This window comes from Hemitrygon akajei, chromosome 30 (assembly GCF_048418815.1).
Source record: "Hemitrygon akajei chromosome 30, sHemAka1.3, whole genome shotgun sequence".
Taxonomy (NCBI): domain Eukaryota; kingdom Metazoa; phylum Chordata; class Chondrichthyes; order Myliobatiformes; family Dasyatidae; genus Hemitrygon; species Hemitrygon akajei.
The window spans coordinates 14086736-14114292 of record NC_133153.1 but is presented as its reverse complement, the minus strand read 5'-3'; the positions used below and the strand labels follow the sequence as shown (position 1 = coordinate 14114292).

Sequence of the window (27557 nt, the reverse complement as noted above, 5' to 3'; positions counted from 1 at the left end):
GAGATGCAGATTCTAAAGTTCAGACACATACAGTACTAAGTCTGGGTGGATGGTGCAGTACAGATGTGTGTGGATACTTCACTAAAGTTATTCTAAAAGTTCAAATGGGACGGGTTCCTGACACATGTTGCTAATTTTGTCCCCACGGAACCGTTGGCTCTTTTATACATGTTGTATGGGAATGTCCAGGGGTTTTTGGTTTGTGGGGGAAGGTTATCAGTATTCTTCCAGAACTAACGGGGGTGCAATTACCAATGGACCCTGCTGTACATCTTCTAAATGATGACTCCCACCTTTCCCTTATGGAAAAAACACACAAAATCTGGCTGGCAGGCCTGACTGCAACTAGAAGATTGAAGTCCAGCATTGGAAACCTCCTCATGATATTTCAAGTACTCACTGGCTTCAGAGCTTTTTGGACATTTCTTACCTGGAATTATCATCAGCAAGAGTAAATGATGCACGACCAAACACAATCCTAATGTGGATTAATTTGTTATCTAACTTAAAAGATCTTCTGTTAAAATAGGAATGCTCTGACTGTGTATGCAGTACTATTCAGTTGGTTGGTGGAGAGGAGAGGGGTGGGGGGCAGAGAGAGGGGGAGAGGGGTGGAGAGGGGGTTGAGGACGAGGGTTGGGGGTTGGCTGGGTTAAACAGTCAAAATGTAATCGGGAACTGGTTGTATTGAATGTAATTCATTGGTGTTGCAATAAAAATTGGTGATAAAAAATATTCTAAAAGTTTACAGTAGATCACACATTAAATGATTTTGTATTTTTAATAATTTTCACAATCTTGATATAGTGAGTATGTGCTAGTTAAAGTGGAACTATATACAAAGAGCAATACACAGAAGATGTTGGAGGAACTCAGCATGTCAGGCAGCATCTATTGGAAATGGAAGGTCTCATCAGGACTGGAAAAGAAGGTGGAAGATGCCAGAATACAGAGGTAGTGGGAGGGGAAGGAGGACAACCTAAGAAGTGATGAAGGAAGAAGCAGGGAGGTGATGCGTGGAGAAGACAAAGGGCTGAGGAAGGAGGAATCTGATAGGAAAGGAGAGTAGATCATAGGAGAATGTGAGGAGGGGCACCAGCGGAACATGATAGGCAGTTGATGAGGAGAAGAGGTATAGGGCCATAGAGAGTAAATGAATAACAGGGAAGGGGAAGTACCAGAAGCTGAAAAATTTGATGTTCATGTTCTCAGGTTGCAGGCTACCTCAATGGAATATGAGGTGTTGCACCTCCAATCTGAGAGTGGTCTCGTGGCAAAAGAGGAGGCCATGGACTGGCACGTTGGAACAGGAATGGGGATAGAAATTGAAATGGTCGGCTGCCTGGACATTCCACTTTATGCTGATGGAGCTGAGGTGCTTGAAAGTGGTCCCTAATCTATGTCGGATCTCATCAATGTAGAGCAGGCCGCATTGGGAACACTAGATACGGTAGATAACTCCAATGTATCTGCAGGTGAAATCTTGCCTCACCTGGAAGGGTTGCTTGGGGCCCTGAATGGAGGTGAGGAAGGCGGTGAATGGACAGGTGTAGCATTTACGTTGCTTGCGGGGGATAAGTGCCAGGAGGGAGATTGGTGGGGAAGGATGAATGGATGAGGGAAGTCATGGAGGGAGTGATCTCTGCAGAAAGCAGAGAGAGTGGGAGGGGGAAGGTAAATATGTGTAACTGAAGATGTGAAGAATGGTGTACTGGATACGGAGGTCCATGGGTGGTAGCTGAGGACAAGAGGAAAGCGGCGGGAAGATGGGGTAAGCACGAATGTCTGAGAATTGATGGAGATGCGGGTGAGACCAGCGTCAATGATGGAGGAAGGGAAATCCCATTCTTGGAAGAAGGAGGACGTCTCTGATGTTCTGAAAAGAACAAAACACATATAATGCTGGAGGAACTCAGCAGGTCAGGCAGCATCTATGGAAATGAATAAGCAGTCGACGTTTTGGGCCAAGACCCTTCTTCAGGACTAGAAAGGAAGGGGGGTAATGCCAGAATAACAAGGTGGGGAGACAGGAAGGAGGATAGCTAATCACAATATAATTCTGTTGTTTCAACTGAGGTATTTTATGTTTTTTTTCATCAGAATAATCAAGTTCTTCCAAGGTATTGCTCATCCAGGGAATGCCAGAAAGCTTTAATTCCTCTTTTGAATTGAAAAAAGGAAACTTGTAGTACTTTCAGGGGCATTTAAGCATTGTTTAACAAGAATCAGTTCTTTCCCCATAATGACTGAAGGTTACAGGATAATTAAATAGGTCTGTGGTAGCTATTATGCAATATTAATGAAAGAATTTAGAAAGACACAGAATGTTTTTTTTAAACTACAGAAGGTTTGGCGCTGTTCAGGAATATTGGTGCCTGTGTTTTCCAGCCCTTGGCAGTATTTGGGGTGGCCCACGGATAGTGTAATTTGTCATTTTAACAAGGGCCTGACTATATGCTGAGTTTCACATCAAATATACTTTGCCAAGACCTCATCTACAGATTAAAATGGAGTTTTTTTTTCAATCTGATTCATGCATTTTCTTAAAGTTCGTTTCAGGTTTTGCACATGTATTGATGTGGGAATTGAATAATTTTTCAGTGACCAATATTGCAAAAGCTGTTAAGTTTCAAACGCAAGACATGTGAATATGATTTGTGACCGTGCATATATAATTTTTGAAAGAATTTAATAAAATGCATAAAATCTTTAAGCAAACCAGGACTGATATAGATATGGTTTATTTCGTATTTATTTAATTGGTCATTTCAACTTAGTATTCAGTGATTGGTAGAAAGCATCGGCCAAGTGGTGTACAGTTGTTGGAGACGCGCGCTTCTTGGCTTTTGTAACTAAGACTTAATCAGCCTAGTGGAACAGCTGCTTGACCGTTAAAAAGACCTTGCAGCTGAGAATTTTCTACATGGATTGAAAATTCATTGTGAAAAATGCAACTGTTAAAATATTGTAAAAAAAAGATGCAACTAACTAATATAATGGCAATTGCATAACTCAGAACTTCTGGTTTGTATAAATTTATTGTAATTCTGCCAGGTTATGCATAGTTTTGACCACAATATATTTTATTAAGATAAGTCTATTTTACTATGCATTATTTAATTAAACTGAAATAATTATATTGCTCTAATAATGCCAAGTCTAATTATTGTTAAATGAACACAGGTTGTGTTACTTTGCACTTAATTGTTGTTTGAGACTGTTCTTATTAGATTAAAATGTACTTGTTCGTTTCAGATGGCAATTAACATGAGCCTGAAGTTGAAAGGTAGTTTTAATTCTCTAACAAGCTTCAGTTTTCTAATTTTACTTACTGGCAGTTAGTGCTGCTGGTGTTTAGGGCAGCACTGAAGGTCCTCCATCTCTGTCCTTCCTTGGCCATCAATTCTAATCTGCTGCAGAGTCCTCACTTTTGCCTCTATGGTACAGCGCCAAGTTGTCTTTTGTATCCCATGTTTCATCCACCCTTCAGAGGTCCAGTGAAGTGCTGTCTGTATGACATAGTTTGCCTCTCTTCTCATCACATGCCCAATTCACCTCCAGCACTTGCTCATGATGGTTGTGACCATGTCCCCATGATGACACTGAAGTAGTAGAGCATGGTTGTAGATCTTTCTTGATCAGAAGGTATGGAGAATCTTTTGGAGGCTTGTGGTAGTGAAATGACAACACCTTGGCAAGGTCACTCTGTGTCATGACCTTTACAAGAGTGTGGACAGAATGCAGCTCTGATACAGCTTCAGCTTGGTGTGGCTCTTCAGACATCAGACTCTTTCCACACACAGATGTCTGAAGTGTCTTTATGTGTGTAGAAAGGCATTTTAATATTTATTGTTAACTGCTATATTTCACCTTAAAGTTCACACGTTGACATACTCTACATCTGCCCAAAGCAGAATTGCTGTTGATCCAAAGTTAAACTACTCTCTATTTGGCTTTCTGGCAATGAACAAAAGGGTTTTGTTTTCAGCTTTCACGCATCCTGTGAGGAATTATCTTTATTAGTAATTGAACACTTATTACATTTTGAGTTTTCTCTTGACATGAAAAGCATTTTTTTTCTTAATTCCTGGGTGGTCCAGCAGAATGTGTGGCAACTTTTGAAAGTTGGCTTTGCATGGTGTTACATTTATTCAGTGAATTAAAAAGGCCAACCTGCGTGCCTTAGTGAAAGGATTAACAGATTAGCTCTATTTGTCACACGTACATCAAGACGACAGTGAAATGCATTGCTTGTGTCAACGAACAACACAGTCCAAGGATGGGCTGGGGGGGCACCCCGGAAATGTCACCATGCCTCTGGCACCAACATAGCATGCCCACAATTTAATTAGCCTTAACTCTAACTTGTATGTCTTTGGAATGTGGGAGGATACCGGAGCATCTGGGGGAAATCCACTTGGTCGTGAGGAGAACGTAATCACAGAAAGCAGCAGGGATTAAACCCCGATCACCGATCGCTGGCACTGTCAAGATTTGCACTATCCACTATGCCACTGTGCTAAAAGATTCTATAGATATGCATCCGTACTGTGTTATCAAATTTAAACTGCATTGAATGTGAGTTCTCTCCATAATGTCTCCACTCCATAACATTTGTGCTGCTTGTATCCTTCCAGCATAAAAGACCAATTTAGAGCTGGATTGTCAGGAGAAATAAGAGAGGTGTGTGGTGAAGATCTGTACAGAGAAGAAAGGGATGGAGAAGGCAGCTGGCTGTTGTGACTGTGATCAAAGTCACCAGAGAGACACTGTGATAGAGATGTCTTTATTTGTTACAACAAGAAGATGTCATTTTGGAGACATGCTCAGTAGAGGGTCAAAAACCCAAAAGGACATCACATTTTTATTCCCTTAAGATCAAAGGTAACAGTAGGTGATTCAATGCGACTTCAATAGTTACAATGACATATTTTTAACTTCAGTACTTTGAAAACTGGTTGACAAATGTTTCCTTTGAGATACATATTACAGTGAAAGCACATTGTAATTGATAAGGCACCCCCCTGAGTCCAAATGCCTTTGGAAAAAACTTATTAACCTAAATATCCTAAAAACTTCTGATGATAGAGATCTAGATACCCAAAATTAATGTTGTCATGACTGTCTCTGAGTACACAAATATCGTAAGTACACAAAAACTCTTGCTACTTCATACTCATTATTTAATTATTGCTATTTATTTATATTTGCATTTGCACAGTTTGTTCTTCATTGATCCTGTTGACAGTTACTGTTCAATAGGTTTGCTAAGTATACCCGCAGGAAAAAGTATCTTGGAGTTGTGGGTGATGAAGTGTATGTGCTCTGGTAACACATTTTACTTTGAACTTGCAACTTTGAAAAGTCTTGTGACCATGTTTGATATGCCAAGTGACATCTGTCTGTTCTGCCAGCTGGTTATACTGCCTGTTTTGATGCAAACCATTAACACAATCCCATTGACAATGTTCAGCCATTGCATAAGCAACCTCTTAGTCTGTGGGCCAGTTTAAATGTAATTGCAAGCATCCTGAAGTTATATACATTTACAATGAAAATCAAAGACTGGTTCTTATTTGAACTAATATCTGCTATATCCACATAACTCTAGAATATTACCTAACAGGGCAAAGAATAAAAGAAGCCAGTATAATGAATATGAGGGAAATACTGTATGCAGTTTACGTTTAAAGTCGGTTGGTCATTTTATTAATTGTATTTCATGCAATGTGAAATCCAAGTGGTATGATGTTTTCTTCCCTCGGGTTTGTCTTACCACTTCCTCCAAATCCAGATTAGAATCTGGTTCCAGAGCTGTACTGCAAATTTTGCATTGGTGCAGAGTGTTAATTGTTCATTGTTAAAGCAATCACTTGAAACAGAAGTTCTATTTCTTTTTAGTAGATGAGCTTGAAGCCAAGAGCTTGATTGTGTATTTCACTGTTATTTTTTTGAGACCGTCTTAAAACAGATGATATTATGGGATTGATCCCTGTAATAGACTTTTGTGACTTCAATCTTGGCAGTTTCTATTTAAGTATACACGCCTCAGTGACTATCCAGTACATAGAAGGTTGATAACGCAAATGTGCCTGTGTATTCCAGAAGAGATAAACTGACTGTAACACTGATTAAGGAGTCCTAACATAATGACTGTGTAGTTTCAGTACATTACCACGTACTGGAGAGGCTTTAGGCAAACGTCGTTAATTAAAAACTGATGCCATTGGCTTGAGCCTCTTCCTTGGCAGAACACTTCCAGGCCTCTTCCTGAATCTTTCCTCTGAGATCATGAAACAGCCAAAGGCCATTTCATGGTGTGTCCACAATAAGTTGCCAGCTTTATTAGCACTTTATTTGTGTTTTTCTACCCAGATGTTTTTCAATATTGTGTTTAGGTCAGTCAATGTGTAGCAATCTGTAGCTATCCATTGCTTTGCTTCATTTGCTTTCAATCTTCCACTCGCACATCCCAACAAAAAGCTGTTTTCACTATTTCCAGTTGTTGTCAGGTGTATATTAGGTATCATTACCTCATCAAAAAGTGTAGATAGGTTCTTGGATCTTAGTCGGCTGCAATGTCCATCTTATTTTTGTTGCTATACCCATAATTTATAAACTGAAAAGATTATGCAGATGCCAGTAATCTTGAGCAACACACAAAAATGTTGGAGAAACTCAGCAAGAAAGAACCTCCCAACTTCTTACTTCATCCACTTGCCCCCCCCCCCCACTTCTCCCACTCACACACCTTCCCCCCTCATCTAGTCTCACCTATCACCTGTCAGTTTGTACTCCTTCACCTCCTTGTTATGGCTTATGCCCCCTTCCGTTCCAGCTTTGATGAAGGGTCTCGGCCTGAATCATTGACTATTTATTCCCCTCTATAGATGCGGTCTGATTGAGTTTCTCCTGCATCTTATGTCTGATACTCACAATTTTCCTTTCGAATAAATGTGGCCAAATATGGATCAGTGCATAAAATGAGAAATCTATTTCTGTTGCAACTCCAGCACTTCGTTAACTAAATACATCTGCATTATTGCTTCTTCAAGGATTAATTAAATTTGTATAACAAGCAACAAGATCATGTTTGAGCTTCCTTCATAAATGACCAATGTATGTGCTTTGCAAATTAGCCTAGCCAAGTATGTGCAGAGAATTTTGCCAGGTTTTATTCAACAAATGATTTTAATATAGCCATATTCCATTTTTATCTACACAGTCAACAAAGCTGAAGAAACCTTTAATTTTTGACAGTCTCTGAGGTAGTTACAATCATCCATCAACGTCGAAAGGAAATTAAAATAATTTAAGATTTTCCTGGCATTGAATATACTACATGAATTATTCAAATATTTCTGAATAAATGATCCATTAACAGGATTGCTGATTTTTTTTTAGTTTGGTCATAAGAATAGATGGAAAATGTCTTGAAGGGAGAACAAAAAATGGATTGCAATTATCAACAAAAATTTTTAATTCTTAATAGGACATATCAAGCCAGCTGTAAAAACTGACTTGATTATATAACGTGTTTTCAGTGTCTGCATTTCTTAACCTAATATTTCAGCAACAGTATCGGGTTTAAATTATTTTCTTGGCAAAATTGTATGCTACAGTTGAGTGGAATTTTCACATTGTTCAGAAGAAAACAGCTGCTTAAAATTTAAATAACAAAGGAACCCATAAAAGTCAAATAAAAGCATTTTTAAGTTCAATGAAAACAGACAGTATATGAAAACATTGTTTTAATGTGTCTTTTTATCTATGTGATTGTATATTTGACAAAAATATTTCAATGTGTTGTGGTCATTAGAGATGGAATGACAGAAGTAAATTTCTATCCAATTGTTCAGTCCTCAAAAATGCAGATTTAATACTGAATTATTAATGATTTGATTTCAGTCTCCCATTTAATTTTATATTACAAATTGTGCTTTTTTGTTCAGCTTTGTGTTTGTCAGATTGAGAGGCAAATAGACTTTCTTTTGTTTTATCCACCCAGAGTCAATATCGTGAACTACTGGGTAAATACAATACAAGCAGAATCCCTTAGCAGCAAAGTTTCTGAGGTTATCCAGCAATTTGGTTTATCTTTTAGTTGACTGCATTCATCTTAAACAAAATATTACATCTCTGTTTGAGGGCTTTACCTAGTAAGTAATACTTTGCACTTGTTTTGCTGGGTCTGCTCTTGCTGGCAACTTACCTGAAACTGAATCAGAAACTATTATCAACTAACTGATATATCTCGCTCCTGTATGCCCTCTTGTCACCATCTGAAATTTGGATGTGTTGTCAGCAAATTTATAGATGGCATTTCCGTAGTGTCGAGCCACACTGTTGTAGGTGTAGGACAGGGTTTCTCAGCCAGGGTTCGGCAGAACCATAGGGTTCTGTGAGAGGTTGCTAGGGGCTGCGTGAGAGATCATGAATAAAAAAAATAAACATCACGTTTTGAACTTGGTGCATTGTACAATGCTGGTGCTTGCAGTGCTGGACAGTGACTGAGCTGCCCTGTGAGCAATCTCATTAGAGATCTCTCAGCCCAGTATGGCAGTGCACAGCAGGACTGTGTTTATCTGAATGAGTCCGTTCTTAGTTTTTGATGCAAGATATGGGAGGCCGTTGATAATTGGTGAGGGCTGTATTGCATGGAGTGGAGGACGGTAGGCTGATAATTGGTGAGGGCTGTATTGCACGGAGGGGAGGATGGTAGGCTGATAATTGGTGAGGGCTGTATTGCATGGAGGGGAGGATGGTAGGCTGATAATTGGTGAGGGCTGTATTGCACGGAGGGGAGGATGGTAGGCTGATAATTGGTAAGGGCTGTATTGCATGGAGGGGAGGATGGTAGGCTGATAATTGGTGAGGGCTGTATTGCGCGGAGGGGAGGACGGTAGGCTGATAATTGGTGAGGGCTGTATTGCATGGAGGGGAGGACGGTAGGCTGATGATTGGTGAGGGCTGTATTGCACGGAGGGGAGGACGGTAGGCTGATGAGGAGTGTAAAGTGGTTTTCTGAGCATTGAATGAACTCGTCCAAATTGGGCCGTGTCATCAGCCTCTCCCTCCTGGATTACCTCCCCCAACTTCCCCTTCTGTGCTGCTGAATGACAGTGAGTGAACGAACTCTACCAGTGGGAGCAAAAAATCTCTAATGGTGTAGTAAGAAATTAGAGGGAAATTGTCATTCTAAAGATGGTCCAGTGTGGTGATTTTTGAAGAGGAGGTATGACCTGGAAGAGGAGAATTCTAGGCCTAGAGGATAAGATCAGTGATGAAGAATTACAATCTTCTGAGTGATTTCACAGAACTAGTGCAACAACAGACACAAAAGAAGTCCGTCTTTACAATGAAAATGGGTTTCCATGATGATCCAAGATGTCCTATTCCATTGTGTCTAGTCTATGGCAAACAATTTAGAAATGTAATAATGGCTCCAGCAAAATTGAAAAGACACATAACTACAAATCACAGCTATATGACACGTAAAAGTACGGATTATTTTAAACAGCTATTGGAATCTCAAAGCAGATTAAATTTTTTGAAAATAAAGTCACAGTCAGTGGAAGGATTTAGCAATCAAATTATTTAGTAGTTTTAAGACCAGTTTACTAGAAAATGTTTTTAAAAAACTTTCTGAAAACCTGGACAAAGAGCATACCTAGTACATACAGAAATCCGGTGGCTTAGCAGAGGAGGAGTTCTCAATAGGGTGTTTGAGCTGAAGGGTGAATTGCAGGAGTACTTCTGAGAAAATAGATGGCCAGATTTTGCTGAGTGCTTTGAAGATGAAGAATGGCTGCAGAAAATGGCCTATTTAACAGACATTTTTCATCATATGAGCCAGTTCACCAAGTCTCTGCAAGGCCCTGGAGAAAATGTTTTGACTTCAAGTGACAAGATTCGTGGATTTAAAAGGAAACTGAATTTTTGGAAAAAATCATGTTGCAAAAGGAAATCCTGAAATGTTTCCACTGCTGTTTGAGCTTGAGAGTGAGAGACGATATCAGAAAGCCTCGAGTCTTATTAAAAACCACCTGGAAGAACTGCAGAATAAAATTGAACAGTGTTTTTCCTCCCTTTCTATACAAGCATATGACTGAGTGAGGGACCCTTTCTCTGAATCCTCTGCTCATCCTGAGAACTTGCCTTTGAGAGAAGAGGAATAACTTTGTGGGCTGCATTCTGATTGTGCGCTCAAGATGAGATTTACGACCTGCCGCTGGAAATGTTTTGGGTTTCTATGAAAGAAGAATATCCTGCCATTCATTGGAATGCAACGAGCATTTTGCTGCAGTTTTCAACTTCTTACATGTGTACATGTGTGAACAAGCTTTTTCTTGTTTAACAAGCATCAAAAGCAAGGATAGAAATCATCCAATTTCAGTTGAAGGTGAAATCTGTTTGTACTTATCTCAATTTTGACCCAGAATTGAGGACTTATTATGTTTTCCTTACGAGTTTTAAAAATGAATTTCAAGGAATGTAAGCTAAAAATTCATTCTCTACTCAAAAGAATATTGACAATTATTTTGGATTATTATATCTACAACTTACTGATCATGCTAATATATCTATGAGCTGTGCATACTATAAATTTCATGCATGGGTTCCCTGAGACCTGAAGATTATTTCAAGGGTTCCTCCACGTCAAAAAGGTTGAGAAAGGCTGATGTGGAGCGAGTAGAGCAGTGGGCTATGCACACATCCCTGAGGTGCACCAGTGTTGATTGTCAGTGAGGTGGTGATATTATTTCGAATCCACATAGATTGTGGTCTTCAGGTTAGGAAGTCGAGGATCCAGTTGCAGAAGCAGGTACAGAGGCCCAGGTTTTGGAGCTATTCGATCAGAACTATTGGAATGATGAGCTGTCTAGCTTGTATTCTTTGTCTCTGACTTTACTTTGCAAAGGGGATTTCTAAAATCATTCAAGCTCTTGCTCAGTTAACTTTGAATTTATCCAATTCTAAGTTTGCCATGATGTCACCCTCATTGAATTGACTTTATTTCTTACATCCTTCACATACACGAGGAGTAAAAATCTTCACATTATGTCTCAGTCTAAATGTGCAATGTGCAATCATAGTAATTATAATATATAATAAATAGAACAGTCGGTGTAACAGAGTACACGCAAATCAGCGTGAGTTAATTATTTGATGGCCTGGCGGAAGAAGCTGTCCCGATCCTGGCTTTTATGCAGCAGTACCGTTTCCCAGATGGTAGAACATCTGCTAAAGTGCCACACAAAAAATACGATTCCCTTTCCTCAGTTCCTTCATGTCTGATGCATCTGCTTTCAGCATGTGGCTTTCCTTTCCAGGAGAGGAATAGAGGGATGTCCTCCTTCAAAGAAAGGAATTTCGCTTCCTCTACCATAGATGCTGCCCTTACCTGCATTTCCTCGATTTCCTGAACATCTGCAATCACCCCATCTTCCTGCTGCCTCACCAATGATAAGAGTTCCTCTTGACTTAAGTTACCACCCTATGAGCCTCCAAATTCAGCATGTTATCCTCACAACATCGGCCATCTCTAAAGGGATCCTACCACCAAACTTATCTTTACCTTCCCCTCTCACCGCCTTCCACAGGGATCGCTCCCTTTATGATTCCCTTCTCCATTCGTAGCTCCCCACTAATGTCTGCTACACATGGCCATTCATCTCCTCCCTCACCTCCATTCAGGGCCCAAACAGTTCTTCCAGGTGAGGCAGCACTTCACCTGCGAATCCGCTGGGGTTGTCTGTTGCGTTCAGTGCCCCTGATGTGTCAAGCACCTCCGCTCCATCCGCAAAAAAGTGGAACTTCCCGGAGGCCAAACATTTATATTTTGATTCCCATTCCCTTTTTGACATGTCAGTCCATGGCCTCCTCTTGTGTCAAGATGCGGCCACCCTGAGAGTGGAGGAACAACAACTTATATTCCATTTGAGTAGCCTCCAACATGGGGCCATTAGTATTAATTTCTCTTTCTGGTGTTACATATCTGTGGGTATCTTGTGATTGTCTTGTGACCATGATGTAATTGCGTATCTGGTGAGCGTGATGTCTTGTGATGGTGGGGTGATGTATTTTCCTGCCAGTATGAGGTCACATGATGTAATTTTCCCGCCAGTGTGAGGTCATGTGAGGGCCTGTTTTCAACAGCTATAAAACCGGGAAAGCCTGTTGTGACACAGGAGTTTTTGTTGGGACATCGTTTAATTCGTCCGTTACTCCGTTATGCTGCGTATTTGGTTTCATGATGCAGTTTTGTTTTAAAGTGGAGTTTTAATTCTTACTGTGAGGTACATTGTCATTGCCGGCAGTTTTGAAAATCACTGCCAGTTATGTTGGATGTATCTTCGATTTAATTTAAAAGTCTAAGTATTGGAGAGTGAAGATTTACCGAAATATGGAAACCCAAAGGATCGAGTAAAGTTGGTGTCGTCGGCGGTAATACAGGATCGACCTTATTGGATCTTCGTTCAGGGAGTAGTAACCTGCATCCGAGATAGCCCCTGCACTGTAAGAGCAGAAAGGCTTGGGTGCAGTGTTATTTGCTAAGGAAAAGGTCAGTTCCTTCAAGCCATTTTTATTTTCTTCATTGTGAATCCTTCAGGCAAGGCATATTTCAGCTGGGATCAGCAGTAACGTCACGTTGTCAAGGAATTCGTTACTTCAGGAAAGTCTCTCCTAATTGACTGTATAAATCATTTGGACTTACGCATTTATCACTTTAAGAACTGCGTTTGCATTTATCGCTTTAAGAACTGTTCGAGTTGCCGTATAGCAGTTAACTTCCGGTTAAGTTAGTCGTTTGTTTACTTTTCATTTTTATTGAGTGGAGTTTAAATAGATGTTTATTTGTTTATAAAAAAACCTGTCTCAATTCTATATTCATTGTTGCTGTATCGTAACACTGGTTAAAAAAAAAAGTTCTTCCCTCCCCCTCCCTTCTTTGATTCTCCATTCTGGCCTTTTACCTCTTCTCATCTACCTATCACCAGCTCCTTCCTTTTCTTCTATAGTCCACTCTCCTCTCCTATCAGATTCCTTCCTCTCCAGCCCTTTATCTTCCCTATTTACCTGATTTCACCTATCACCTTCTAGCTATTCTCCCTTCCCACCCTCACCTTTAATTCTGGCATCTTCCCCTTTCCTTTCCAGTCCTGAAGAAGGGTCTCAGCCTGAAACATTGACTGTTTATTCATTTCTATACATACTGCCTGACCTCCTGAGTTCCTTCAGCAATTTGTGTGTGTTGCTTTGGATTTCCAGCATCTGCAGGCTTTCTAGAGTATATGGTTTTTGCTGTGTAAACTTCTTCCATGGTGTCTGAAGTGAATCGATCTTCAATTTACACACATGCAAATTGAAGAGAATGTATCTTCAATTTCAGGTGGCAGGGTGGAAATAGTTCTTTATCAAAAGAGGTGCTAGTCCGCAGGTCACCCTTCAGCAAGGTGTAACACATGTTTAGCCCCTGATCAGGATCACGTGGAGCCATGGTAGCAGGTGGTGGATGGTCATATGAGCAGCAGTTGCATATTGCAAGCCCTGGTTATCTGAAGAGGATTGATAATGGCTGGCATCACCTGTCCTGTAAAGACACTGCTCAGAAGAAGGCTTCTGTGGAAACCACTTCTGTGGAAAAATTTGCCAACAGCAATCATGGTCAAAAGACCATTATCACCTACATCATATAACACAGCACATAATGACGATAATTATCTTCAATTTAAAGTTCTTTGGGGACCTGAACAAGAAAATAGTATTTCCTCCATTTGCTTTTTTCAGATTTGTTTCATGACAATGATGTATCTCTAACTTTGTGAAATTTAGTAGTAGTTTGTCAGCTGCTCTGCAACCGGTGATTGCAGGGAATTTATGGCATTGCAAAGTAATTATAATTTTGAAAAAGCATAATTATATTCTTGGTAGCCGTCTCTCTGTATTCTTCAATACTGGAATTCATTTATTCTCTGAAATAAAAATAAAAAATAATGAAAACACTTCGCAAGACAGGCAGCATCAGTGTGAAGAGAAAAATACCAGGACCCTTCATCAGAACTTTGAAAGGTCTAGGGCCTGAATTGTTAACTCTGTTCCTCTGTGCAGATGCTATCTGACCTGATGAGTGTTTTCAATATTTTCCATTTTTTGTTAAAATTTACAGAAGCTGGAATTTTTTGGTTCTCTCTTCCAGAAGCTTTGTGCTTGAGTTCACCTGGAACTCAATTCATCCAGCACTCCATACGTTTCAAACCTCATGGCTTGGAGTTGGAACTGGAATTGGATTGTATCTGCTCACCACATTGATCAGTTATTGACCCTCATTATGCGTTGACCATGTGTCAGTCCACCATTTCAGGATTCACCTGTTAGCTCAGATTGACCCCCTCCTTGTGCTGTAATCACATTTCAAAGTTCAAAGTAGATTTGTTATCAAAGTATGTGTGTGTGTGTGTGTCACAGTATACTACCTTGAGATTAATTTTCTCACAGGCATTCGGAGTAGAAAAAAGTAAAATAGAATCAAAAAACTGACAAGCAACCAATGTGAAAAAGGTGATGAACTGCTCAAATAAAAAACTGTAAATAGATAACACTGAGAACATGAATTGTACAGCCCTTGAAAGTGAAGGTCTTGATTGTGGAATCGTTTCAGAATTGAGTTAAGTGAAGTTATCCACACTGGTTCAGGAGCACGATGGCTAAAGGGTAATAGCTGTTTCTGAACCTGATGGTATGAGACCTAAGGCTCCTGTAACCTCTTCCCAATGGCAGCAGTGAGAGGAAACCATGTTGTGGACTTGAGTGGTTGTTAATCACTTTTTTCCACTTTTTTTACAAAGGTGATTCCTCCTGTTTTACTCTCCCAGATCTCCAGCAGCTGTACTGTGCTCCAGAACACCCGTGTTCAATGGCAAAACTGAAATGGTCTAAAGGAGTGTTTTTTTTTCATACAATGATCATTTTCCTTACAGACCGTAAGACCATAACATAGAGGAGCAGAATTAGGCATTTGGCTCATTGCGTCTGCTCTGCCATTTGATCATAGCTGATTGAATTTTCTCTCAGCCCCAATCTCCTGCCTTCTCCCCGTATCCCTTCGTGCCCTGACCAATAAAGAATCTATCAACCTCTGCCTTAAATATATGTAAAGACTTCGCCTCCGCAGCTGCCTGTGGCAAAGAACTCCACAGATTCGCCACTCTCCGGCTGAAGAAATTCCTCCTCATTTCCATTCTAAAAAGATGCCGCTCTATTCTGAGGGTGTGTCCACCATACTGCTAGTGTCTTCCACCGTGGAGAGTGATGCAAAATACTTATTCAGTTCGTCCACCATTTTGTTATCCCAGTATCATTTTGCAGTGGTCTGATATCCACTCCCATTTCACTTTTATGCTGTATGTGCTTTATGCATCTGAAGAAACTTTGGGTATCCTCTTTAATGTTATTGGTTAGCTTACTTTTGTATTCCATCTTTATCTTATTAATGACTTTTTTAGTTGCCTTCTGTTGGTTTTTATAAGAATATGGGAAATCCCTATTTTTCCCTTCAGAGATGAACTGTCCCTTTACTTTATTCTTAGTTTTGTCTCTCTACCATGTTACTTCAGTGCAGCTCTTTAAAATAATTGTCACCTTGTCAGCTTTGGTCTGAACCCTATCATAAAAGTTCACACCATCTTGCCCTCTCTGCAATTTAAACCATGTTTGTTTTCTTGCTTTTCAAGTTCTAATGAAGGGTCTTGACCTGACACATTTGTTTCTGCTTCTCTTTACTGATGTGGTGGAGTTCTGGCATTCTGCCTTCATGTTCTGAACAGAGGCATGTTTCAAAAGTCTGTGATCGTGTTGAAAATTCCCTGTCAACTTCCAGAACCAATGATAAACGTTCTGGTACTTGGGAATGCTGGCATTCTGAGATCCATATGGATACCTTCTCCCTGAGACTGATCTCCAGAGCATCAACCAGCACTGTCATGACAATGACCACCATTCCAAGGAAGAAAAATTATTGTAAAAGCAGGATGACACATTTGTGGCTGACAAGAGAAGTCAAAGCCAACATAAAAGCCAAAGAGAGGACATATAATAGAGCAAAAGTTAGTGGGAAGTTAGAGGATTGGGAAGCTTTTAAAAACCATCTGAAGGCAATTTAAGAAGGTCATAAAGATGGAAAAGATGGAATATGAAGGAAAGCTAGCCAATAATACTGAAGAGGATACCAAAAGCTTCTTCAGATATACAAGTTGTAAAAGAGAGGCAAGAGTAGATATCAGACCACTGGAAAATGATGTTGGGGAGGGGGTGTAGTAATGGGGGACAAGCAAATGGCAGATAAACTGAATAAGTATTTTGCTTTACTGCTCACTGTGGAAGACATTAGCAATATGCTGGACCTTTGAGTGTGTCAGGGGGCAGAAGTGAATGAAGTTGCCATTACTAGGGAGAAGGTTGCTTGGGAAACTGAAATGTCTGAAGGTAGATAAGTCACCTGGGCCAGATGGTGTACACCCCAGGGTTCTGAAAGAGATGGTTGAAGAGATTGTGGAGGCATTAATAATGATCTTCCAGGGTTCAGTGGATTCTGCCATGGATACAGAGGACTGAAAAATTGCAAGTGTCACTCCACTCTTCAAGAATGGAGACAGGCAGAAGAGAGAGGGCATTATAGGCCAGTTAGTCTGACCTCAGTTGTTGGGAAGATGCTGGAGTCGATTGTTAAGGATGTGGTTTTGAGGTACTTGGAGATGTATGATAAAATAGGCCAAAGTCAGCATGGTTTCCTCAAGGGAAAATCTTGCCTGACAAATCTGTTGGAATTCTTTGAAGAACTAACAAGCAGGATAGGCAAAGCAGAATTGGTGGATGTTGTGTACTTGGATTTTCAGAAGGCTTTTGACAAGGTGCCACGCATGAGGTTGCATAGTAAGTTAAGAGCCCATGGTATTATAGGAAAGGTACTAGCATGGATAGAGCATTGGCTGATTGACAAGATGGAAAGATTGGGAATAAATGGAGCCCTTCCTGGTTCGCTGCCAGTGACTAGTGATGTTCCTCAGAAGTCTGTTTTGGGACAACTACTTTTTATGTTATATGTCAGTGATTTGGATGACGGACTTAATGGCTTAGTGGCCAAGTTTGCAGACAATACGAATCTAGGCGAAGGCCAGGTAGTGTTGAAGAAGCAGAGAGGCTACAGAAGAACTTTGATGAGGAGAATGGGCAAAGAAGTGGCAGAAGTGTTGGGAAGTTATGGTCATGCACTTTGGTAGAAGAAATAAAAGCATTGACAATTTTCAAAATGGAGAGGAATTTCAGAAGTCTGAGGTGCTAAGGGTTTTGCGAGTTCTCATGCAGGATTCCCTAAATTCCAGGATGAGTTGATGGTGAAGAAAGCAAATGTGATGTTAGCATTCATTTCAAGAGGACTAGCAAGGATGTAATGTTGAGGCTTTATAAGGCACTGGTGAGATTTCACATGGAGTATTGTGAGCAGTTTTGGGCCCCTTATCTAAGCAAGGACGTGATGACATTGGGAAGGGTTCAAAGGAGGATCATGAAAATGGCTCCAGAATTGAAAGTCTTATCATATGAAGAGCATTTGATGGCTCTGGGCCTCTATACTCACTGCAATTCAGAAGAATGAGGAGGAATCTCATTGAAACATACTGAATGTTGAAAGGCCTCGATAGAGTGGATGTGGAGAGGATGTTTCCTGTGGAGGGGGCATCTAAGACCATAGGACGCAGTGTCAGAACAGAGGGATGTCCACTTAGAATGGAGATAAGGAATTTCTGTAGCTTGAGAGTGGTGAAGCTGTGGAATTCATTGCCACAGTCAGCTATGGAGGCCAAGTGATTGGGTATATTTAAGGCAGAGATTGCTAGATTCTGGATTAGTTAGGGCATGAAGGGATACAGAGAGAAGGCAGGAGATTGGAGCTGAGAGGGAAATGGATTAACCATGATGTAATGATGGAGTAGTCTCGATGGGCTAGATGGCGGAGTTCTACTCCTGCATCTTCTGGTGGTGTTGCTATTGTCTCTATCCCTGTCTTTGGATGTAGATGTCACAGGGTTTGGAGCAGAAGCAGTACATTTTATAGATGATACATAATGCCATCACTGTACACCTTTAGTGGAGGGAATTTAAACTTGGGACTAAATACATTGGCTACACTTGTCCTGAATGCTATTGAGCTTCTTGGGTGTTGTCGGATCAGCTTTCATGCAGGCAATTGGACATTATACAATCACACGCTTGAGTTACATTTTGTTGGTAGTGGAAAATGTTTTAGATTGTTGGACGTGAATTACTTGCAACAGGATACCCAGCAAATCGCAAACACAAGAAGCTCAGTAGATGATGGAAGTGAAAGTAACACACAAAATGTTGAAGGAACTCAGCAGGCCAGTAGCATCCAAGGAATCAAAGAAATAGTCGACGTTTCAGGCTGAGACACTTCTTCAGGACTGGGAAGGAAAGGGGCAGGCACCAGAATAAAAAGGTGGGGGGAAGGGAAGAGGGATAGCTCGAAGATGATAGATGAAGCCAGGCGGATATGAAAGTTAAAGGGCTGGAGAGGAAGGAATCCAGTAGAAGATGTGAGTAGACAATAGGAAAAAGGGAAGGAGGAAAGGACCCAGGGATTCATATTCCTGATCTGACATGTTGGTCTATGTGTCACGATGAGGCCACACTTAGGGGGGACAGCAGCACCTTTATTCTATCTGCATAGCCTCCAAACTGATGGCACGAACATCAATTTCTTGTAAAATAAAATCCCTTCCCCTTCCCTTTTCTTCTATTCCCTACCTCTTACCTCTTCTCACCTGCCTTTCACCTCCCCCTTGATCCCTTCCTCCCTGCCTTTATCCCAAGGTCTGCTCTCCTGTCAGATTCCTTCACATCTTTCCTACTCACCTGGCTTCACCTATCACCTTTCAGCTGCTCTCCTTCCTTTCCCCTTACCTATTTCCAGGCATCTTCTCCTTCCTTTCCAGTTCTGCAGAAGGGTCTGAGCATGAAACATCAACTTTGTTCAATTCCATGGATGCTTCCTGACCTGCTGAGTTGCTCCAGCATTTTGAGTTGCTCCATACTTAGAATACTCAGCAATTATTTTTGTAGAAAGTCTGGAATTTATCAATGGTGCCCTCAGGATATTGATGTTGGGTGACTGTGGAATGGTAATGCCAGGTGGTTGGTGGTTATTACTCACCACTGATACCCTCCCTAAATGATATACCAATAAGAAACCAACATCTTTATTATACATCAACAGCTTTTTTCTCCATGCATCCTTGCTAGTAAGTTGTAAAGTTAAACGATGCCTATCCAGAACTTGTATTACATACAAGGAATTTGACTGTAGAGAGGTGAGTGCAGAGGTGCCAATGCCTCTGATGCTGGGATTTGTGTTCCATTATGGGGTTTGTGTGTTGCCAGTGCTGAGATTTGACTTGTGTGTTTGGATGCCAGGATCCTGAGTGCCATGGTTATTTTTGACAATCTCAACGTATTCAGCGGTGTGAAGGCGTGCATGCCAGATGTACGCACCAAGTTTGCAAGAATTTAGGAACATCGATCCTGCCAATTTTAGTGCATATTGAGAAACGAAAAGGCCTCAGCTTTTATAACATAACTCCTGCACTTTGTAGAGAAGAAAAGTTTGCTGTTTCTTGAGCACCAGTGTGATGAATTGGCATTAGTGGTGATGGTTTAGGGCTGAGGTAAGTACAGAAACAAAGGGATATCATCATTTTCTGTAAAAGATAACTGTAGAAAGATTACCTGCATCTGATGCCCCCGTAAATCGTGGTAGTGGTAGTTTGAGCATGGGACTTGAGTGATTATAAAACACGAGGAAATCTGCAGATGCTGGAAATTCAAGCAACACACACAAAATGCAGCAGGCCAGGCAGCGTCTATAGGAAGAAGTACAGTCGACTTTGTCTAGTCCTGATGAAGGGTCTCGGCCTGAAGCGTCGACTGTACTTCTTCCTTTAGATGCGGCCTGGCCTGCTGCATTTTGTGTGTGAGACTTGAGTGATATTTGTCTTGCTCTAGTGAACTGAGTATATTTTTTGTTTCGTGGCTGCCTGTTAGGAGACCAATCTCAAGGTTGTATAATGTATACATACTTCGATAGTAAAAGTACTTGGAACTTTGATTTCTGCGCCTCTTCCCTTTTGCCAGTCTCAGTATTTGCGCTATTAAGGATTGTGTCAAGCTTCACTAAGAATGAAATAAACATGTCAGTTTCGGAAAGGGCACAAATTGTTAGTTAAGAATGTGGCAGTTTATTGCTGAACATGGTGTTCAAACTATTGACTAAAATAAAAACACATTTTGGGCATGATCTCCTGATTTTACTTCCAGAATTTATAATGGCATAACTTTATTTTGGATGTAATCAAATAAAATATTAGCTGTTTATGATCTCCCTGATGCCAGACATTTTAAGCCTTCTATTGGATGTGTATTATATAGATGTAGTAAAACAACTGGGAACATATTTTGCACATTTTTTGATTGTTATCGCAAAGGTCATCTCCACGGTGCATTGTGAAAAGAAATAATAGTCACCATATTTTTCTGAAGTGCATTGTAATATAAAATGTAATTTCAATTATGCTTTAATATTGTTGCAGAAAAATGGTGTTCTACTAGCTAGATTTGAACCACCATGCAAAGAAAACCGCAGAATACTGATGTTGTAAGCTGCGTAAAATGTTGTGCGTATATACACTTCAGGTGCAGAAAGAGTTTTCAATTAAATATTTTATGTAGTCTTGTAATACCATTTAATGTGATTGGAGCGAATGAGTGAAGTATCCATCACTCAGGGCTGATCATAGATGTTGTTTCCTCGTTGTCTAGATACTCAAACCTTGGCAGTACGATATGGAGAGCAAGCAGTTACCCATGTAGTAAGCTCCCCTCTCCACACATCTGATGAACGGCAGAGACTGATACAGTTTGATATCAGTAGCATCGCAGCAGTTGCAAGTCAGTGTTGAACTCAACGTAGGACTGCTCAGGGACTCCAGGTCTAGATTTTTCTTTTGGGGTTTACTCCCGAAGCCTTCCCCATGAGTGGGTATCGCTGCAAGGCAATGGAGATTTGAGATCAAGAGTTTTCCTTCTCTTAAGTGAGCTGTCAACCATGGCTGACCCACCCCAACTGCCTGAAGGTTGGAGTGCTAATATGTAAAGATATCTGGATATTTGCATGCTGGATAAATGCAGTTGACATTTGCTTAGAGATAATGTTGTCTTGTTTTTGACTACATTATTAGTTTGGGCTTTCAATTTGTAAGTGTTATTTGTGGTATTACCCGTGGAATACCAAGATTGGTTCTGATAGATTGTTACCACAGGCAGAGGGTACCCTAATTTTTGGATATTTTAAAGTTTCACAAAACAAATGGAGCATGCAATGTAACTGAATGCAAATATTCAAATATTCCCTTCTCCCAGCAGTGCAGAAAATTATTCCCTGCCCAGCTCCATGATTTCCTTTGTTTTCCACCAGCAGCCATGCCTCTCATAGCCCTTCTCCTGTACTTGTCTTTTATTTTTTCCCTCCTTGCACATGTAACCCTCAGGCTCGGGCAGCACGTGTTCGTCTAGGGGAAAACAACTTCTGGCCCAGCCAAACTGAGAAATCTCGTCTGTGTGGATGCTGCGTGATGTGTTGCCCGGTTACAAATCCAAACTGCAAAATATCAGTGCACCATATGCAATTAAATGATTGAACTTTATAAATCTTAATCTGAATAGAGGGTTAGTAAAGAAAACAAAAAGTAAAAGGGCCCATTTTAAGGAAAACGTCTATTGCGCATCGTTGGAGCTCACTGTTCATTCATTTGTTCCTGTTGAGCTGCAAGCGTAGCCGGCCCTCGGACCCTCGCTCCTCAGTCCACTCCGTCCGGTGGTCTTCCAACTCTCTCCATCGCTCCCCGACGAAAGATCGCAAAAATGCCAGCTTCCAGACACACAGAAAAGAACAACATTTCCTCATTGGCTAACCCCTGCATTCCAAAGCCCCGTTATCTCTAGCCATAACCCAAACATTGCTGCTACAGAGAAACATTTCCTTAGCAGTGGAACATTGCACAGAAGTCATTACATGAGCATTAACAGTGAAATCTTACAGCGTGTTACATACAGTTTGCCCAGGTGAAGTACTGATTCATGTCATGATGTGGCATCTTGTGGAAACCAAATGCTAACTAGATGATTGCTTTGCACAGCACCTCCATCCAAAACTTATCTTTCACTTAAAATTTTCATCATTCTCCCTCACTGAGGTTGACTTCTTCCACTGTTCCCATGAGTCCAAATGTTGACTTGAGCACACCATCTCATGTTGCATCTATAGCCCTCAGAGTACAAGATTAACTTCAGCTGTTTCAAATAACTAGCCTTTTTGTTTGCATCAGACATGGTCAGTCTGATGAAAAGTTAACTCGGTTTTTCTTTCTTCACCGTTCAGTTGCATTTTCAACTCTTCTGAAAATGAAGTTGCAACAATCCATGCAAATGCTCAAATGTGGGCTGCAGGTGGCAAGCAACATGGATGCCAGACATTAACCTTATCCAAGATAACTAACTTGCCCTTGACTTTCAATGACATCTTTATCACTGAATTGCCCACTATCCTTTAACATCTTTGGACTATTTTTACTGTGCCCATGGTCTGTTTTTTTTTAATCAATTATGCTATTGTTTGCACTATTGTAACTATATGTTGTAACTATGTGGTTTTGTGCAGGACTTGTAGCTTTAGTTTTTGGTCTTGTTTTGTCTGGTGGATTTGGAGCTCCTTTCCGGGGAATGCGCGATATTAATACGCAGCAGCGTCTCCGGACTCTGGATTGGGGATTGCCAAACGTTATGTGGATTTTCTGGTGTAGTCTGTTTTGTCATGAGTGTTTGTGATATCATTCTGGAGGAACGTTGTCTCATTTTTTAACTGCATTGCATTTGTGGTTTCTAAATGACAATAAACTGAATCTGAATCTGATCGGAATCTGATCAGCGTCATAGAAAAATGCAGCTGGGAAAATGGCCGAATGTAACAAAATGGCTAAATATCATCTGCTCCCGGCGTTTCAGAGTATTGTTCCTGAAATGATGATTCGTTGTACGAAGGCATTGTTTACACATTTTCAGTTGGGCCTCGGTGGATGGGTAAAGTCTGTTGTGGAGTGTACCGGTGTGATAAGGTGTCTGGCACCTCATTCTATTCATACGAGGTTGTCTTATAAGGAACATTTGATGGCTCTGGGTCTGTACTTGCTGGAATTCAAAAGAATGAAGGGGAATTTCATTGAGACCTTTTGAATGTTAAAAGGCCTAGACAGAGTAGATGTGGAAAGGATGTTTCCCATGGTGGGAGAGTCTAGGACAAGAGAGCACAGCCTCAAGTATGGTGCCCTTTCAAAACAAAGATGCGGAGAAATTTCTTTAGCCAAAGTGTGGTGAATTTGTGGAATTTGTTGCCACCTGCAGCTGTGGAGGTCAGGTTGTCAGGTGTATTTAAGGCAGAGATTGATAGGTTCTTGATTGGACGTAGCATCAAAGGTTATGGGGAGAAGGCCAGGAACTGGGGTTGAGGAGGAGAAAAAAAAGGATTGAATGGCGGAGTAGACTTGATGGGCCAGATGGCCTAGTTCTGCCCCTATGTCTTATGGTCTTATTCACTGACCATCCTCTGGTTTCCCCTCAGATTCCTTTTGAATGCCTTCCCTACCACCTTCTAATTCTTGATTCCCCAACCCTAGGAAAAAGAGTGTGCATTGAAATCAAACAGCAGCAATATAATTGGGAAGGGGATTATTAAGGAAGAAGAAAAGCTTGTAACAGAGCTAGTACAATAATCCATAAACAAGAGAAAATCTGCAGATGCTGGAAATCCAATTGGGACTGAAGTTAGAACTGGAGAGAGGAGTGGTGTAATTGAGATGGTTGATGTCTCGTCGGCAGTTAGCAATGAAAAGGAGCAGAGCAGGCAGAAGACCAGTGTGGGGTGTCCAGGAAGAGGAGGAGGGTTGAAGACGGGAGAAGAGGTCATCAGTACAGGCTGGAGAGGCATTGCCAAAGAAATAGGCACGGAGACAGTGGTTGTGGAAGAAGAGCTCAGCGTCATGGCGGGTGCGGAACTCACTGAGGTGTGGATGCAGGGGGACGAAGGTGAGGCCCTTACTGAGGACAGAACGCTCTGCCTCAGAGAGGGGGAAGTCGGTGGGGGGGGGGGGATAACTTACAAAAATCCATAATAAACACAAAGTACACTGCAGATGCTGTGGTCAAAGCAACACATGCAACACACTGGAGGAACTCAGCAGATCGGGCAGCAAACGTGGAAACGAGTGGTCAACGTTTTGGGCCGACGAAACTGTCCTGACGAAGGGTCTCGGCCCAAAACGTTGACTGCTCATTTCCATGGATGCTGCCCGACCTGCTGAGTTCCTCCAGCGTGTTGCATGTGTTACAAAAATCCATGTTTTGTTTTAACCCTTTATGTGGACCAGTCAAATCAAATAATCGAAGTTACTTGATGGACGAGTTTATCAAATCATAGATATGCATTTAGAAAGGATTTCTGCATCAGGACATGGGAATCGATTGAGAAGCAGCTGATAGGGTGAATGCACACAGTTTTGTTCCTGGGGTTATGGAATTGAGAACTGGAGGGCATAAGTTTAAGATGAGAGGGGAAAGATTTAATAGGAACCTGGGAAGTATCTTTTCTACCCAGTGGGTGGTCCGTATATGGAATAAGCTGAAAGAGGAAGTGGTTAAAGCAGGTACATTAAAAATACTTGAAATCGAAAGGTTGAGAGGGATATGAGCAACCTTTGAACACTGGTAGGATCACTGTGCTTCAAGAGAGGGGAGACTGCCTTCTGATCGCTGGTGGGATTGATCTGCTGTTGGGAGGGAAGATTGCCTTCTGATTGCTGGTGGTATAGTTCTGCTATTGGAGAGGAGAGACTGCCTTTTGATTGCTACTGGGATCACTCTGCTGCCAGAGAAGGAAGTCCGTGTGCCCTGCCGCTGTGCCCGGAGAATATTACCCAGGTTTTCTGTGTTTTGGATATGTATACAGACTTACACTATGGACAATAGACCTTTTCCCAGTCTTATAGGTTTTTTTTATGTTCTGAGTTTTTCCACCTGATTTTCCTCATTTTGTGTGTGTTTGTGTGTGTGTGTGTGTGTGTGTAGGGGGTGGATTTAGGAGTCGATGGTGCAGTTCCATTTTTTGTTCAGTTTTTTTGTGCGGGGTATAGGTATTTGGGAGCTGATGACCTAGTTGCTGTTCTGCCATTCTTTTCTTTCTTGGTTTTGTGGCTATCTGGAGAAGAAGAATTTCAGAGTTGTATACTTTGATAATAAATTAACCTTTGAACTGTGGGTCAGTGGGGCTAACTGAGATGGGAATCAGAGTTGTCATGGGAGAGTTAACCTGAAGGGCCTGTTTCTGTGCTGTATGACTTTAATTAGTCATCACATGAAAAAAAATTCTTTAAGGAAAAGTCATCACGGTATGACAAATTTTGAGTGAGTTTCCAAGAACCCTGGCTAATACCAGGAGGCATATTTTTAAGGTGATTATGGGGATGGTTTGTCGGAGCTAAGTTCTTTACATGGAGTGGTGAGTGCTTGGAGCAATGAACTGTTCCCACAACCTATGGACACACTTTCAAGGATACTTCATCTCATGTTCTCAATATTTATTGCTTACCTATTATTATTTCTATATTTCTCTCTCTTTTATATTGGCACAGTTCATTGTCTTTTGCACATTGGATGTTCACCCTGTTGGGTGTGGTCTTTCATTGATTCTATCACGGTTATTGGATTTACTGAGTATGTCCATAAGAAAACAAAGGTTTTTATATGGGTTGTATATGGTGACATATACAGCGTACGTACTTTGATAATAAATTTACTTTGGACTTTGATAGTTGATACTTCCAATTTCTTCATGCTTCCTAACTTCTTGTGAAGTTGTTTCATTTTCACTCCCGGCTATTTCTCACATCTCAAGCCTGAATGCTTAAAGTCACAGTGAGCAAAACAGTTCAAAATTTACTTGCTTTTTATTTCTCACTTACTATCAGTGACAAAAATCACTTTTTTTAAAATGCAAACACATGGAACCGATGCTATTTAAAAATAGTTCGCTCTAAGCGCAGTGTGGTGTCTGACAGTCACTCAAATCCACATGTCTGACACTAGTTAGAAACTGTTTGGCAAAGGCTCCTGCCCCAATTAAGCAGAATAGTTTCCCAAGCAAACAAATCCCAGCTATTTTCTTGAATAGTTTTTGTTTTTCAAGAGTTGCCCCAAATAAGAGGCTGCGCTGATTAACGGATGGCCCAATTAACCTGAGTCCACTGTATTTAGGTAGGAATGGTTTGTTGGCTAGGTTAGATTAAAAAGAAACAGATTAGAATGTCTTGCTGGTAAATAAAAAATTGCAAGTATTGAAGAAATGTTTAAAAATATTAAACAAATGGACTTCCTGTTGGGAAGTGCAAGTTCAGCTGTAGCGTTTAAAGATTGTCTTTGATGGAGCTTAAAAGGAGCCTGGCAAGAAGGATATTAAGTCTGAGCACTTTAAGAGCTTTAGAAAGCAATGACATGCAAGCAGAACATCAAGGGGAAGAAGATGCGTAGATAATGAATGTAAATGATTAAGATATGTCAAATACATTCTCAGTTTTGAAGCTAATTTAAAAACATTTATGGAAAAATAAATATAGGCTACACTGAGATGATGACAGGGGAAATTCTAATTGAGTAAAAGGAATTGTTGAAACATATTAATATGAATATTTAACTTCACTTGCCTCATTATTGAAATGTTCCCACAAACAATGGACTCACTCTCAAGGTCTCTTCATCTCATGTTCTCTATTTATTGCTTATTTATTTATATTACTGTTTCTTTGTGCATTTGTACAGTTTGTTGTCTTCTGCACTCTGGTTGAAAGCCCCAGTTTGGTGGCTGTTCATTGATTTTGTTATAGTTACTATTTATAGATGTGATGAGTATGCCCACAAGAAAATGAACCTCATGGCTGTATATTGTGACAGATATGTACTTTGTTAATAAAATTTACTTTGTACCCCTCAGCCATTAGGCTCTTGAATGAACGGGATGACTTCACTCAGTTTCACCTGCCCCATCAGTGAAATATTCCCACAACCAATAGACTCACTTTCAAGGACTCTTCATCTTAGTCCTCAGTATTTATTGCTTATTTATTTATATTACTATTTCTTCTTTTTTCATTTGCACAGTTTGTTGTCTTCTGCACTCTGGTTGAACACCGCAGTTTGGTGGTCATTCACTGATTTTGTTACAGTTGCTATTCTTTGGATTTGTTGAATATGCCCACAAGCAAATGAATCTCGGGGTTGTATATGGTAACATCTTTAAATTTACTTTGTACTTTGTACATATGGTAATAGAGGAGATCCAAAGGTGAATAAGTTGCCCTAACACTGTGATGTCCTTTCCAAGAATA

The 27557-nt window shown here is 40.7% G+C and overlaps 1 protein-coding gene across 1 annotated transcript in view; it reads left to right on the top strand.

The window, feature by feature from the left end:
- The window catches only part of adamtsl3 (ADAMTS-like 3), a 726995-nt gene that overhangs the window by 132649 nt on the left and 566789 nt on the right, over positions 1 to 27557 (top strand).